The 17507-nt window shown below is 39.7% G+C and overlaps 1 long non-coding RNA gene across 1 annotated transcript; it reads right to left on the bottom strand.

Moving 5' to 3' along the window:
* Window positions 1-12355: 12355 nt before the first annotated feature.
* Window positions 12356-17017, bottom strand: LOC145535351 (uncharacterized). Its single transcript, XR_014075380.1, has 2 exons — window positions 16798-17017; window positions 12356-13621 (listed from the first exon to the last, which is right to left on the bottom strand). It is a non-coding gene; the product is annotated as an uncharacterized LOC145535351 (long non-coding RNA).
* Between the last annotated feature and the right edge of the window lie 490 nt (window positions 17018-17507).

Genomic DNA, 17507 nt, shown 5'->3' with positions numbered 1-17507 from the left:
TCACTGCCCTTCCTCTCCTTTCAATTTTTCTGTCATACAGTTCCCAGTATTAGCATATTGTCATTATTTGATGGATGTTAATCATTCCTACCAAAACATATTGTGAGCTGCCTGAGTGCGAGTACCATATTTTATATGCCTTCGATAATTCTTAGCACAGTCATAAGCCCATTGTAAATGACAATAAATGCTGGCTGTTTAACCATTATTTTTGCTTTAAATGAGCCTTTCCTTTTTTTTGACCTTTTCCCACCAAGGATTTATTCACAGACTGAAACTGAATTTTAGCCATCAGTCATTCTACACTTCAGTTTTATAATATAATAACAGTAATTCTTATTAGGTTAATTTCCCTATTCAACATAAAACAGTAAGTAAAACATGGAGAAATAACAAGTTGCTTTAAGACATTTCAGATGCCATTTGGAATTTTCAGATTGAGCGGAAGAAATAATTGGAAAATGCTGGCGTCATGCATTTTAAAATATTTATTTATTTATTTAAGGCTGTGCTTGATCTTAGTTGTTGCGTGTGGGCTTTCTCTAGTTGTGGCGAATGGGGCTACTCTCTAGTTGTGCTGCACAGGCTTCTCATTGTGGTGGCTTCTCTGTTTGTGCAGCACAGGCTGTAGAGCATACAGGCTTCGGTAGTTGTGGGTCACGGGCTCAGGTGCCCTGCAGCATGTGGGATCTTGCCAGACTAGGGATTGAATCTGTGTCTCCTGCATTGGCCGGTGGATTCTTGACCACTGAGCCACCAGGGAAGTCCATGTCATGCACTTTTATAGCGCCCCCCCACCACCACCACCAGATGGTCTATTAAAATGGATTAGCCCCCACACACACCAGATGGTCTATTAAAATGGATTAGCCAAACGGTTTTTCTGTAAATATTTATTTATTAAAAACAAACACAGATCTAAAGAATGTAATAGGCAAGGTAAGATTAGACCCTCTAGTTCCTAATGTCACTTCACACTGTCTAAACAACATACTGATGAGGAAACAAGTCTTAGTAAGGTGCTGGCTGCAGTGTATACCCCAGCTTGGTGCTTCTTCCTTTATCAAGAACCACATTTCTCTCCTAATTCCTCCTCCTATCCTTTGTACCCTCTCCTAACCACCTCCTCTTCCCCACCCTGCCAAATATCTGAACATTCTTAGGACTCATACAGTCTAAATAATTGTCTTTGCATTTTTCTGATTTAGTACGAGTCTCAGAGCCAGAGAGAAATATAAACAGACAGGCACAGGGAATCTCCATACTAACTTGATATAACATATCTGTACAAATTCCTAGTGATAAATACTTATATATAATCTTTGTATCCTTTTTGTATCTTTTTTTAAATTTCCACATCACTCTTTTCTCGACTTTTTGCATGTTAATGATCCTGGTATAGGCATTTTCTAAGATTGATGGATAACTAGTTAAAAGGTTTCATAGCCCAAGGCAAGGGAGAGGTCCATTAACTTCACACGGTCAATAAGTTCCCTGGATAATGCCCTCTTCTGAGACTTTATTACTAATAAAACCCATGTTTTAATGTTCAGAAAAATTAAACATCATTGTAAGCTGTTCATTCTTAAAATTATGCCTGCCCTTGCCTTTTTGCTGTGTCTTCATTTCTCAAATACGTTGTTACACTCTTCTTACATATTTCTTTAAAACTTAAATTTTGTTTTCTTATATATTGAGTCCCACACCTAGAAACTCGTGTTCATTTTCAAGGGACACATTTATGTCTTCCCTTAAATACAGGAATTAAGCATGGTATTCTGAAAAGGAGTATCAGTAACAAGTAGCTTTAGTCAAACTATATATTTATATCTGATGGGTCTACTAGGATTACTGGGATGCCAAACCCCATCTGAAAAAAAGGAAAGAAATATACCATCCATTGAGGAAAATAACATAACTTTGTTTTGTTGCCCTCTTGTTTAATAGATTGATTGACTCGGACTGAATATGAGACTCTCTTCTGCAGACCTTCCTTTTTCATCCAGAGAAACCTTCTTTGGACTATTACTGGCCTTTTTGTAATTTGTCAGCCTATCTGAAATCGTTCCCTCTTTTCACGGCTTTTAATTCTTAAATCTCTTCAAGTCACAAAACTTAAAAGGTCCTTTGTGTTTTCTGAAATAAGTCCAAATGCGCTTTCATTTTCATTTAAGATAAGCTTAAGGCATTAAATGATCAACTAACTGAGAACATCTACCTATATTTTTAACTCACGCTAGTAAATTGTCAATCATCTATAGTCTTGGGTTCATACTGTCTCATACTGTTTCCAATCCCAGTTTTTTTTTTTTTTTTTTATTTCAGTGATCTAAAAAACACAGAAGGAATGGGTTGGGAATCAAAAAGAAAATCTTATTTCGAGCTCACCCTTACCAGCCAAGTGACCTCCAGGAAATATAGTAGTACATTAGTTGTACATTACCTCTCAGAACCAATATTGAAAAGCAGTGATACTTGGCTTGCCTTGTTTACAGGGCATTAGTAAGAAGCAGTGGAGGCAATGTGGATGAAAATGCTTTCTGAAATCTAAAACTCCAAATAAAAAGTACTGTTGAGATAACTAGCAAACTGGAATAGATGTAGCTGCATTTCAGCCTTTCTGCTTCTCTTGGCGTGGAATTACTTTGTCTGCCATTGGCAATTTGCGAAAGGGAAAAAAATCAAGGTCAAGAAAATATGCTCATGGGTTATTCTTCTGCATATTAATAAATGAAAATGGTCCCCATTATTGCCGTATAAGTTATAAAACCTGGGGGAGCCATGTTGGCTAATTATGTTAATAGTTAGATACTGGAGGATGTTGAAGATTAATTCCTATATAGAATTTGTCTCGTCATCCATTTCTTACCCGCCAGTCTGTTCCAACTACTAATCAATCAGGCAGAAAGCACAGAACTCCAGCCATTAGAAAACAAATGTCCACACATATTTAACTACCAATGTGCCTGGATCCTTCATCTTTGATGAAAATATATTGCCTGTGATGAAATTATATTGTAAATATTTGCTTGACCTTTTCAAATGGAATGGATTTACTGTTCTCTATAGAGCTGTGTAATATATGCATGCATAAAAATGGCCGTTCAATCAGATCAAATAAATACTTCCAGTAGTATTTTCTGTATAATCTACTCTAGAAAAACCACCCCATTTTCTAATGGATTTGATAGAAGACTAAAAGAAGCTACGGATGTGAGGCAGTTTAAAATGGGCAGCGAGAAAAGGATTAAAATTAGTAAAAAGTTGGGCAGGAAATCTTCATCATGAGAAATTCATTAGGTGTAAAAATTCATATTCCTTGATAAATTAAAAGGAATCGCAAATATGTGCAGTGCTTTCAACTAGGGTAGTATTGTCATTTGGGAAAGAACACTTCATTGTGAGGAACCCTCTCTCTCAGATGGCAGGATATTTAGTAGCCACGCCTGCCTTGCCATCTAATGATCCTACCCACTGTCATTGTAACAAACAGCTTTTTTTAGGACTAGGAATCACCCACTATTGAGAACCACCGGAATAAAAATTCTACATGTTAAAGCTGAAATAAGATCTAGGTTTTTGTCAGACAGTGGACACTAGAAACACACAGAAATAATAATTTTGAAATGACAGATAAATCGAATTTTGAAGATAATTTTAACTTTAGTGGAGAAAACAGTTTCAGTTGTATTTGATTATTACATTTATAGATGAGTAGCTTCTGTTGAAACCAACTTTTAAATCTTAATCACTTTCTGTTATTTATGATAAAATGCAGTTTACTCTACAAATGAATTTTATGAATTCTGTGAATTAATTTGACTTACAAATTGACAATTTCCTATCACTGACTTGAATTTTCTCAGTCTGGACAAATTGCACTAAGCCCCCCTCCCCTCCAAGAATGCCAGCTCTGCTGTCACAGCTACTAATATACATCACCCTGTCCTCACATGGCATTGACTCCAAGAAGTTTCCTGTTGATTTCTTCTCCAGATATTTATCGACTGGCAAATAAATGTCATGTACTTTCCGTAAAATACAGTCAAGAGCTGATAGCTACAAATACCATCACTCTGGAGAAGGAAATGGCAGCCCACTCCAGTATTCTTGCCTGGAAAATCCCATGGTCGGCGGAGCCTGGTAGGCTACCGTCCATAGGGTCGCAAAGAGTCGGGCACGACTGAGCGACTTCACTTCACTTTTGAAATAGAATCTTTATTATGGCCTATAGGTTCAGTGTGATTTGGTCCCTGGCTATCTCTGAGACTTCATTTCCTACTTCTTTGTAAAAAAAAAAAAAAAAAAATTATTTGGCTGTGCTAGGTCTTAGTTGGGGAGAAGGCAATGGCACCCCACTCTTGTACTCTTGCCTGGAAAATCCCATGGATGGAGGAGCCTGGTGGGCTGCAGTCCATGGGGTTGCGAAGAGTCGGACACGACTGAGCGACTTCACTTTCACTTTTCACTTTCGTGCATTGGAGAAGGAAATGGCAACCCACTCCAGTATTCTTGCCTGGAGAATCCCAGGGACGGAGGAGCCTGGTGGGCTGCCGTCTATGGGGTCGCACAGAGTCGATCACGACTGAAGCGATTTACCAGCAGCAGCAGGTCTTAGTTGTGGCACTCAGGATCCTTAGTTGCGGCATGTGGGATCTCGTTCCCTGACCAGGGATCCAACCTGTACCCCTGCATTGGAAGCACAGAGTCTTAGCCACTGGACCACCAGGGAAGTCCCAATTTCCTACTCTTTAACTCTTCCCTTCTCTTAGTTGCACTGGCTTCCTTGTAGTCCCTGAAACTGCCTTCTACCAGCTCCTTCAGGGGGCCTTGCCCTGGCAAACCCACCTACCTGGATCTTGTTATTCCTGATTGTCACATTCTTCTTTTCTTCTTTCAGAACTCCGCTCATGCCCTCAGAGAGATCTTTTAGGACCAGTGTATCTAAATGTTTTTCCTTTCACTCTGTCATTCTCTGTACCTTTAGCTGGCTTTTCTTTTCTAAAATGTAATTGGAGGATAATTATTTTACAATATTGTGATGGCCTCTGCCATACATCAGCATGAATCGGCCATAGGCATACATGTGACCCCTCCCTCCTGTACTCCCCTCCCATCTTCCTCCCCACCCTATCCCTCCAGGTTGTCACAGAGCATCAGCTTTGCATTCCCTGTGTCATACATTAAACTCCCACTGGCTATCTGTTTTATGTACGGTAATGTATATGTTTCCATTGCTATTCTCTCAAATCATCCCACCCTCTCCTTTTCTCACTGTGTCCAAAAGTCTGTTCTTCAAAGAACTGCCACCTGCCATTTACTCCATAGTAATTATTCAGTAGGGCTTCCCTGGTGGCTCAGTGGTAAAGACTCCACCTGCCAATGCAGGAGACACAGGTTCAATCCATGGGTTGGGACGATCCCCTGGAGTAGGAAATGAAAACCCACTCCAGTATTCTTGCCTGGAGAATCCCATGAACAGAGGAGCTTGGCGGGCTAAGTCCATAGGGTGGCAAAAGAGTTGGACAGGACTTAGCAACTAAACACAACAGCAAAATTTTTCAGTAAATCCTTTATCAGTAACATATTGAGATGGATTAGAGTAGACTGCCTGGATTTGAGTCCCAGTGCTATGCCTTACTGATTGGGTGACTTTGGGCAGGTCACTTAACTTTTAGTGCCTCAGTTTCCTCAGTAACCACATCATAGTGCTGTTGGCCCATCTTCTCCCTCAGCATTAAGATATATCCAAGTTAGAAATAACTTCAGAGAATATTTACCACAGTTTTCCATCCAAGGCAACACCTCTCTTCCTGTTTTGTGTCCCTGTATTCTTTCATAATTTTATCTTTTTCTTGTTACTCAAAAATCTCAGAATGGTGAGAAGAGAGAGTTACTTTTGGAGTTATTAGCGTCTTGTGTGTGGCCCTTTTTATACAACTCCTACATGGAAAACTTCAGTGGTCTTGATTTCATCTCAAAACTGATTTTCAACAAACATAGCTCTGGAACTGAATTGATTTTCTCCATTACATGCTACAAGAAGTGATAATTATCATTTGGTTATTTGACAGTTTGTCTCAACAAACATTCACCTTGAATAGTTCTTATGTCCTTGTAGCAGGTGGTAGGTATTTGGAACAAAGGGGGAGAATGAAGAAAAAAATTATATATATATAATCCATGTTCTCACAATATTTAGAATGTAATTATGAACGTAAAAAGTAATGCTCATCACATAGGGACTCTTACTTTGATTTTTTTTAAACATCTGAGGGCAGGGTTTTTCATTTATAAAAGAAAATTTTTGTTGCTGCATGTTTTAATGAATATTTTGGTAAAGTTAAGTTTAAAACCCTGATTTTCTTAGGCATTTAATTTATACTTGTTATACTGTTGCAGATCAGTAATCATGGTACGTACTTTTTGATGGATGTTCTCTAGCTCACACTTAACAGATTAAATTACGCTAAAGAATTAACCCCAGTTTTACTTGAAGTGTCTTAAGAATCTCTATTTACAAATTTAATATATCTGATTCTCACACGTTCTTCAAAAGCCTCCCAGGATAAGAGTAGAAACAAAATCTTCCTGTTCACTTAAGCAACTCCTCTGAATCAAATAAAGCAGAAACATTAATAGAGCAGGAGCACTTATATATTTAAATAATCTTTAAACTCCATGAAATTGCCTTGCACCTTTCAAGTCAAAGTCACAAGTCTGATATTAATTAACCATTTCAATTTAAAATCAGCTCACACGTCAGATTCTCCAGTACATCAGATTCTTTTTAAATGTGCCAATAACCATCTTAAAACATAGAATACACTGAACTGACAAAGGGTAATCCCAAAGTTAATACAAAGTAATATTGCTATGGTTTTTATTTTAGTTATTTTTTTTCTCATTGTATAGCTGCAAAATGCAACTAAAGGTTCTAAGACTTGAGGCCATAATTTCAATTTGTGGTCAGAGAAGTCAAAGCCAGGACATAGGAGCCCTCTCTTGTAGTATTGGCTCTCTCTGACCTGATTCAACATAGTCAATCCTCTTACCACCTGATTGGGTGCCACATTGTTTTATTTGTTTTGGGGGTTTTTTTGAGGGGGTGCCACATTCAAAAAAATATTTTTGGCTGTGCTGGGTCTTCATTGCTGTGCACAAGCTTCCTCTAGTTGCGGTGCCCAGGCTTCTCATTGCAGTGACTTCCCTTGTTGTGGAGCACTGGCTCAGTAGTTGCCCTGCAGCATGTGGAATCTTCCTGGACCAGGGATCTAACCTGTGGCAGGGAATTCCTGCCACATTGTTTTAATACTTCTTCCTGACTGACTCTCATCAGCCTCCACTAGTTTGGGGTTTTGGGGACAGTGGGGTTTCCATATTGTTTTGTTTTGTTTAAAAACTTTTTATTTTCTATTGGGGTATAGCCAGTTAACAATGTTGTGATAATTTCAGGTGGACAGCAAAGGGACTCAGCCATACACATACATGTATCCAGTCTCCCCCAAACTCCCTTCCCATCCAGGCTGCCACATAACATTGAGCAGAGTTCCCTGTGATTATCCTTATTGGTTATCCATTTTAAGTAAAGGAGTGTGCCACATTGTTTTAATACTTCTTCCTGGCTGATTCTCATCAGCCTCTACCACTGTGTCATAATTTCATAAAAGTTCATGAGAGCTACTATATAATACCTAATAGTTTACTATACCAGGCATATACATGCACAAAATAAACTGTTTTCATCTTACCTTAAGTATTTTTGTAAGTAAATACATGCTGGTATTAAAAGATGAGATTCAGTTTTAGCTCATGTTCATGGTTCATTTCAGAAATACAGTTGTTTATTAGCAGGTCTTAAACCAAACAGGGTAGCAGAAAACACAGCACTTTGCATTTGATTGAGCACATTTTTAGAGTGAATGAGAAAAGTTGATTAAAAGGTAAAAGGGATCTGAAAAACCAGTTGGCCTTTGGGAGGATTTCACATATAACTTTCCAAGGTTTTTTAAAAAATCTATTTTTGCAGTAGAGTCCACATGCAACCTATTACAAAGGAAAATATGAGCTGATGGCCCATTTCGATGGATAGAAACATGTATTCAAATCAGATTTCATTTATAGCCCCCCTTCCTTGATTTTAAACTGCTTCAGTTTATTTGTATTAGTGGCATTTAACTAAACCCAGAGCTAGAGAACAGAACCCGAGGACAGAAAAAGCAGTTGAATTAACTTTAAAGTAGTCTTTATATTATCCTTTAAAATCTTTACCTCTACAAAAAAAAGTCCTCTAAGTGTGACATTATGTTAAGGAAATGTTCAAGTGCAGGCATTTGCAAAGCTGGCTGAAGGAAACTATAAGCAATGAAGTAGCCGAAGAAAGAATGTCAGAGCGAGCCTGAGGTTTCCATGTGAAGGCCTCACTTCCTAATTGTTATTATGCTTACAAGGACACTCTGTAAAAAGAAAAATGAATGCCTTGTTCAACACCTGCTATAAAAAGATGCTGGGACTCTGTGGCTTACTTAAATCATTTTTTTCCTGGAACAAATTGCCGAACAAGCCCTAGGCCATTTAATTTCCAAATACCAGTAATTAAAATGAGTAACATCATCAGAATTTGGCAGGGCCACAGCTTTCTTTTCTCTTTTCATTTTCCCATAAATTTTAGTGAAGGTCAGATTTGTTGAAGGGAGGAGAGGGGGCGAAATCTGCCGGCTCTGTGCTCATGGGAGGTTAAAATATGACTTGTTCACGATGTCCCTCATAGTTCAGGACTTAATGGTCCTTGACGGGGATAACCTAGAAGTTAATTTTACTCCGTGTCCCAAAAGCAGTCATTGTCAATGTAATCTTTCTTGTGGGCTGAAGGGTATCGTCAACAAATGATCTGACTTTCAGTAGCAATTGACCAGCAATGTCTCAGATCCAAAAAGTCAGGGATATATGGATCTGTTTCCTACTCATAGTGGTAAAAATATTTTTATCTTTTTTTTTTTTTTTTGCGTTAGCTCTTATACAGTCCATTTTTACATCTTTCTTCCTAAGAATCAGTTCTTAATAGTTCTCACATTATTTTTCTCTTAAGTTGGTAATGTATCCAACCCATAAACTGGAAAAACTCCTTCAGAATGCAGTGTAGACTTGTATGAAGAAAAAAATAAAAGATATGGCTGGCTCTTTTTGGGGTAGAACAACGCGGAGCACATGTGCCTGGGTCTCAGTCTTCGTTTCTCATCTTAGCCCTCTTCCTTCCTGGATGGGCAAACTGGATTGAGTTGTCTCACCTCTCTTGGTCTCAGTTTCCTAAACTAGAAGGAAAGATTAAATTTGGCCTTGGTGAAAAGTCGGTGAACTCAGTCATGCATCACAGGGCAGATTAGCTTTCCAAGGAATGACCCGAGTATCATTCCCACGAAGGACTCATCAGGGATAAACGAGTAGGATTTTCCCTTTTCCAGTCTCCCCTCACCATAAAGAGAGTAGTAAAGTCTGATCTCCTTGAGATTTGGGTTCACCTTCCCAAGATGAGAATAACAGGCATTGCTTTGCAAAATGTTGGCCCCCTGGGTTTGTTCTCCACGGTGGCCCAGACAGAGAGGATGACTATTGGAATCTATGGAAGCTAGACAGTAAATGCCAAGGACATGAGTATCAGCAAGGGCCTTGAGTGGCAGAGCCTGCTGGTAGGGACATTGCAGTAGAAGGACTGTACTCTCTAATTGAAGGCCTGTAATGGTGGAATATGTGAGAATAGAGGACAAAGAATCAGTCTTAAAAAAGGGGGGGCAGTGGTAAGAGCACATGGAGATGACACATTTGTATATAGCATGGAATATAATCCTGTGTACTAGTGCAGATAAGTGAACTGCAAGACTGAGATCTGCCTGGTTCTCTCTAATTGAGCCACAGGACACCAAAAGCTCAAAAGGAACAAAAACTGTAGGTGTGATTAAGCCCCGAATTGTGTGTTCCTGAAAGGACTATTGGATGAGTCTCTGATCCCAGATGTCATAATACAACCTGAGAGTTGGTTCTCGTCATAGGATTTGCCAGAGGGTTTCAGGTGTGATTGACAAATAAAATTGTAAGGTGTTAAAAATGTACTATGTGGTGGTTTGATACAGGTATACATTCTCACCAAAAATGGTCCACAGGAGATGAAATGGAGCAGAAAGAGCAACATGAACCCAAGCCAAAACAGAGATAAATGGAGCACAGTAGACCTAGGAGAGAAATGGGTGACAACTAAGGCTGCTGTAAATGTTTCATTGCTTAGATCATGTTCCCAGGCCTTATTCATGTGTGGGTGTACTCAATCATGTCCAACCCTTTGTGAGCCCATTGACTGTAGCCCGCCAGGCTCCTCTGTCCATGGGATTTCCCAAGCAAGAATACTGGAGTGGGTCGCCATTTTCTCCTCCAGGGGATCTTCCTGACCCAGGGATCGAACCCACATTGCCTGCATCTCCTGCATTACAGGCAGACTCTACCCACTGAGCCACCTGGGAAGCTATGAAAATGTGGTTACCGTGACAATAGTAACATTTTCTAGGCCTGATCCACTTTTCCAGGACATTTTAGGAAACCGCAAGAGGGCTGTGCTCAAGAGCAAGTTCACTCTCAGGTTGTGACAAGGCTCTCCCAGGACCATGCTACTCTGAGCGGAGAAGAGAGAGTAGACTCTTTCCCTCTGTTAAGTTGGGTTCTGAAGCAGGGTTGCCTCTAGTCCATACGTGGTTAGTGACATTTAATGAAATATCTTCCTCAGTCTTAAAATATCCTTTTATTTTAGCACTTAGTAAGTATCCAACTCGCTGGAGAAATGGATTCCAACAAAATGCAGAATATTTCTCTTCCCTTTGAGTACATAAGACTAAGTTAAGCCTAGTTCTTAATATAAAACAGGTCTTGTCAGTGTCCTGTCTATGTCCCCGAAACTTTATGTGTATTGCTATCGACTTCCAACTACCTAAATCTATATCCCTGTGCCTTAGGATCTTCCCTGTGCAAGAAAGTGCTGAGGAATTTATGTAATATCTCTTGGGAGCGCCTGCAACCATTGAGTCTCAGGATAGGTGTGTAAACCTCCCAGCCCTGTCACCTCTTGGCATCTCTGAGTGGGTGTTATGCACTGTTTGCCAGAGGATTCCAGCTCCGAGTGCCCACCAGGGTCATTGGCTTAATGTCTTGGCTACCTTCCCTGCCCTGTCTCATGATACCATTTCCTCTACCAGTGTTACCTGCCCTTACTTACCAACTGAGCTACTTAAACTTGAATTCTTACTTCAGGATCCAAATCTGGAAAAAAACAAAACAAAGTAAGGGAAACACCTTCAAATGAGCTCTCTCCAAGAAGCTTCTAGCAGCCCCTACAAGTAGACTCTTCTTTGGTCATGTTGCATGCTTATAAGAAGCATTCAGATATGTCTGTGGACATAGCTGGAGTTCTTTTCCAGAATACTTCCATGCCCTCATCTGGCAGGACCACTCCACCAGTTCATCAGTCATGATAGAATTCTTCCTTGATTCACGCTGTCCATCCTCCTGTACCCATGCTGCAGCCCAAATTACTTTTTCTTTTTTTTTAATTTCAGCTTTATTGAGGTATCATTGACAAATAAAATTGTAAGGTATTTAAAGTGTACATCATGGTGAATTGATACATGGGTACATTGTGAAGGGCTTCCCAGGTGGTTCAGTGGTAGAGAATCCATCTGCCTGTGCAGGAGAGGCTACAGACTCGAGTTCCATCCCTGGACTGGGAAATGGGAACCCACTCAGTATTCTTGCCCGGAGAGTCCCATGGACAGAGGAGCACGGTGGGGTAGTCCATGGGGTCTCACAGAGTCGAACATGCACACATTGTGAAAGAATTACTCCCCCATCTAGTTAATTAACACATCTTTTAAAATGAGTAACATCATCAGAATTATCTTTCTTTTCCCTTTTTGGTGAGAATATTGAAGTTCTACTCTCTTAGCAGATTTCAACTATAAAATTCAGTGTCATCAGCCAAATTGCTCTAACCCAGAAATAGCAAAGGGATTTTGCCATAAAGATTCAGTTATCAGAAGCTTCCATAGTTGTTTGAAGTCACAGAGCATGGTGAAATTTGAAAAACTATACAACATAAGGCAACAATAATAGAAATCATATTGTGCGTTATCTAAGATGATTATTTCCATTAATATTTTCTGTCTTATTTATATTGAGGCCATATAAGCAAACTGTTGTGGTCCTTTAATGGACCAGAACTTGGGGGTACAGAGTCGACGGATAAGAAAGTGAAAGAAAGAAGAAAAGAGGCTGAGCCGCATGAAGGGGACAGAGAGAGAGACACGGGGACCAGTACTCTAATGGAACAAAGGCTTTTATTCAACGTATTGTGGGCATAGATATACTCTCTTACAAGATAGCCCTTTTTAGCAGAGACAGGGATCAAAAATCTAACAAGTCATCTAGAAAGCCAGAGGCTAGAATCCTTCTCAGGAGAGGGAGTTGTAAAAGTTACTTTACATATCAGAAAGGAGGAGACTTGTAAATGGCTGCTGTTCACCGTATGGAATTTCCATACGAATGAGATACATGAATTTCTATTATCCCCGAAAGCCGGCTTGCCAGCTCTCTGGCACCTGTATTCAGGTGCTGTTAAGGAACATAGAATTCATGCAAGACTGAAAACGGCACACAGCAAGCCTCCTGTTAAATGTATCCTGACAACTCCCCCTGTTTTATTATATTTGTAAAAAAGGTCCTGACCATATGAGTTGTTTAGTATAAACTAATCTTATAGAAAGGCAACAGTAAACAAATAAAGTCACCAAGACAAACACCAAAGTTACGGTTTTAGACCCGATGCTGTGAATAGTATTTTGAAATCAACCTCGTGGGTTTAGCCCAGATAATTAAACTGCTAGTTGCTCAGCTAAAGTCTCTAGATTAGTGGAAGAAGGCAGATGTTTTTTAAAAAAGGTAACAAGGAGTTCTTTTTGTACATACAGTGAGGCATTATTATGTATGTTTCATAAATGAATTTTGATTTGTACCCAGTTGTAGGTACTATGATTAGATTGAACAAGAGTAACACAATATTGAGTAGAATCCCAATCACAATCAAAAGGGAATCATTTCTTAACAAGTATATAGTTAGCAATTAATACAGGTTACAGAAGGTAAAGTCTTATTAGCATGTCCTTGTAAAACGTCCATTCCAAGTTTCAAGTTTTTAGGTGCTCGCAACAGGTTTCCAGGTGTCTGGTAGTTTAGGCCCAATCTGTTTATTGATTTGAAGGCGAGGTGGGGAGATTTTTCTGTTAAGTCACTCAAGAAGTCGTTTGTCATGGTAGTGAATTCTTTCCCTAATGTTTTTGTAGTGTAACCATGGTTTACAATTAAAGCAAAGTCCGAAAGTCTTTTTTGAGAGGCAGGGCGAAAGCCCAAGTTTGTCAGAATTCTGTTGGTCCCAGGCACAAAGGAAGGACTTCATAACCTAGAGAAATGTTAATTCGTTTTTTTTTTCTACTTCAGAGTGTGAGGACCCTTTAATGCTCTAGGAAGAAGGCATATGTATAGAGTCGTTAGTAGAAACAATTGATCTTCTCTCCGTCCATTATATCACCTGTAATAAGAAAGAGGGTTGGGTATGAATAATTAATTTGCCTCGGGCGCAGGGGTGGCACAAGCGACCAAGCTAAGCATGGCTAGGACAATGTTTTCTGGATCCTGCGGCATTCCCTGTTGAGAGACCAAATTTTCAGCTCGATTAGTAAGGATTTTTATTTGCCCCCAAGTGGGGAGGTTATAAGGTTGATGTCGCCGAGGGCGGCGCTTCCTGGAGATCTTTAGAGCTGCCAAGGCCTGTATTGGAATTTCTTCCTCCTGGGGCTTTTGTTGTTTCGTCTCTGTTTTGAAGGCTGGGGGCCCCCTTGAGTCCAATTTTCTGAAGAGGAAGCTATGTGAGTTCGTTGGATCCTTCTGGGGAGACACAGGAATACCCTTTTCCCTGTAAGATTAGTTTCCCAGATTTCCATTGTTTTGTTAACCTGTCTTGGTACCAAATGGGCAGAGGAAGAGAAGTGTCCTTCAATTCCTCAAAATGTTTTTCTGCTCTAGTTAAAATATCTCTCTGTGGTACATTTTAAAAAATTTAAAACAAATAAAGCTATATTCTAGTAGAGTCTGCTTTAGATAGGGAAGACAGTACTGTTCCACTGTATTCCCCCTTTTTTAATTTTTGGAAAACATATACTAATCACCCCTGTCTCCAGACAAGCCACAAATTTTTCTATACCTCTCGGAGTGTAACCTCGGGCTTATTGATTATTGGCCAATTGTTTAACTGTTTGAACACATAACACACGAATGATGGGATTACTGTGATTGCATTTACCCTTCCTAGTTTATGTAAGTCTCAAGGAATTTGGAGTGGTGAGTTCGGACACATACACATGGAGTATCAAAGATTTTTACAAATGCTGGTCAGGGTCTTTGGCTAAGAGAAGACTGCTTTCGGCCCACCGGTGCAATAAACTGCACTCCACTATCTGCATTGTCCTTCTGAGTGAGTTTGTTTCCCAGAACGCGTGGCTACAACAGGGTGAGTAAAGTTTCTCTCTATTAAATTAAGGGGGGCATCTATCACATAAAGTTTTAATGTTGTAGGTTGGTCTTCTGGTCCCTCACATGGATATATTTGAGTACTTTGATAAATCTCTTGTACTTTAGTTTGAGAAATTCCTGCAATTTGGCAAGAAATTTTTTGTATAGGCCAAGATTTGGACCATAAATGTTTGGAAATGATAGTAATATCAGATCCAGTGTTGAGGAGACCAGAAAATTTTTTACCATTAATTTTGATATTTATGTTTGGTTGGGCAAATTCAGATACTAATGAAGTCCACAAGGATTGTTTTTGATCTGTACTGCCGAATCTGCCCATCTGTACATCTTTAGAGGAGTTAATAGAAATGTAAGGAAAAAGAAATAATTGAGCCATTTTGTCTCCCTTTTTAAATTGCCATAAAATCTGGGATGACATCACAACTTAAATTTCTCTTGTATAGTCTGAATCAATTACTCCAGGATGAACAGTAATTCCTTTAGAAGTCAAACTAGATTGGCCAAGTAAAAGATGGAAAGTTTGTGGGGGCAGGGCTTCAAATAATCTGGTAGGTATTGGAAAGGGGACTGTTTGAGAGTTTGAGGGAAAAGATGGAATTTTTCCCTGGTTATTGTTGGAGGCCACCTGGGCGGTCCCCTGCTTGGAGTTTTGTGGAATAGGTTTTCCCTTAATGTCAAATTTAGATTTACAATGTTTGGCCCAATGCATTCTTCTACGGTAGCAAGGGCAGATTTTGGGGGGTTTATTATTAACCTTTTTAGAGCAATCTCTTTTTAGATGGCTTTTGTCTCTACATGTAAAACATCTTTCATTTCCCTTTTTAAGGGCAGCAACCATTGTTTCAGCTAGCATTTGCATCTTTTGAGTTTCTGATCCTAGATGCGACAAGCCTTCAAATAATCTATAATAGTCTCTGCCTCCCGAATAGGAGCTATGGCTTTTTGGCATTCCTGATTTGCATTCTCATAAGCAAGTGGTTTCTCTAGTTGTCTTTTAGCTTCTTCTCCAATTACAGTAAGGGAAATAGCAGTTTGTAATCTAACTAAAAAATTAGCATACGTTTCATTAGGTCCTTGCAATATTTTAGTGTAGCTACCTGTAGGCTCCCCTTGAGGAGTTATTCGCTCCCAAGCCTCAAGGGCCACTGTTTTTACTTGTTTATGCAACAAAGGAGGGCACTGTACTCGAGCTTCTAAAGCGTCAAATGGTCCTGTACCAGTTAACATCTCAAAAGTAACTTGATTTTGGGGAGCGCCAGCTCGAGCATTTCTGTTAGCGTGATCTCTGGCTATGTCATAAAACCACATTGTCCATAGAAGTTATTCTCCTGGTTTAAGGAGAGCTTTTATTAAAGTACGCCAATCATGGGGAACAAAATTTCCCAGAGTGGATGTAATAGAATTTAGGAATACTTTAATAAAAGGTGAATGTGGGCCGTGCATAGTTATGGCCTTTTTCATTTGTTGCATATGATAAAAGTTAATAGCCTTATATTGAGGTACTACGTGCCCTTGAGCATCAGGATTTCTTAAAACTGGAAAAATGGAAAAACCATCGGCTTCAGAGACCTGCGATTGTGAAGCCAGCCATTCAGAAAACCTCTGTCGCGAAGGAGATTGCTTAGGGGAGTCGTTGTTAAAATCATTAGGTTCTAGCAAAGGAGAGGCTTTTAAATTTGCCTCTGTTGACAGATGGGGAGCGCTTGGAACAACCAAGGGCGGGTTGGTAAATATATTATGTTGTTCCAATTGGGCCTTTTGTAAGGTTTTATCATTTAGTTTATGTTTATGTAATAAGTGTTCTGCCTGTTGTTGAATATCAGGAGGGCCAGGATTATCTTGAAGTGGCAGAATCATAGTTTCAATAGGAGCCCATAAAGACCAGAAATCTGTAGGAATGTTTTTTCCCTTTCTGGCAGCTCATTTAATATTCTTTTTGACCTGGTGCCAAATTTCTAAATCAATATCGCTTTCCTCAGGGAACCAAGAGTTACATTCAACCACTGTTTGAAGGCCAGTGTCTATTTCCTGGCGCAAAACTAAAAATCCCTGAGCTTTAAATAAGTGATAAAGTAAAGTAAAAAAGTGATTGGAATTTCCCGCTGTTATATTTACATCCTTAATATTTACCAGCCTCAATAGGCTCGCCGTTATACCCATGTCTTTAGTACTTACCAGCTTCAATAAGCTTTCCAGGGTCATTCTGCCCGACCTGCCGTATCCCAAGTCCCTGTTCTGGCGCACCAATTGTTGTGGTCCTTTAATGGGCTGGAACTTGGGGGTACAGAGTCGACCGATAAGAAAGTGAAAGAAGAAAGAAAAGAGGCTGAGCCGCATGAAGGAGACAGAGGAGAGAGGTGGGGCGAGAGAGAGAGAGAGACAGACAGACAGACAGACAGACAGACAGACATGGGGATCAGTGCTCTGATGGAACAAAGGCGTTTATTCAACATATTGTGGGCATATATATATACTCTCTTACAAGATAGCCCTTTTTAGCAGAGACAGGGATCAAAAATCTAACAAGTCATCTAGAAAGCCAGAGGCTAGAATCATTTTCACGAGAGGGTGTTGTAAAAGTTACTTTACATATCAGAAAGGAGGAGACTTGTAAATGGCTGCTGTTCACCGTATGGAATTTCCATACGAATGAGATACATGAATTTCTATTATCCCCGAAAGCCGGCTTGCCAGCTCCCTGGCACCTGTATTCAGGTGCTGTTAAGGAACATAGAATTCATGCAAGACTGAAAACAGCACACAGGAAGCCTCCTGTTAAATGTTTCATGACAGCAAACTACTCCATTCCTTGCTTAGCAGGTATGAGAAAGAGGAAAGAGGTGGGAGTGGGAAGAGAAATATGGTATATTTGACAAATCTTTCAT

The sequence above is a fragment of the Giraffa tippelskirchi genome, chromosome X, assembly GCF_054371585.1.
Source record: "Giraffa tippelskirchi isolate mGirTip1 chromosome X, T2T-mGirTip1v1.2.pri, whole genome shotgun sequence".
Taxonomy (NCBI): Eukaryota; Metazoa; Chordata; class Mammalia; order Artiodactyla; family Giraffidae; genus Giraffa; species Giraffa tippelskirchi.
The sequence above is the reverse complement of the archived record's forward strand: the minus strand, read 5'-3'. Positions and strand labels throughout refer to the sequence as shown.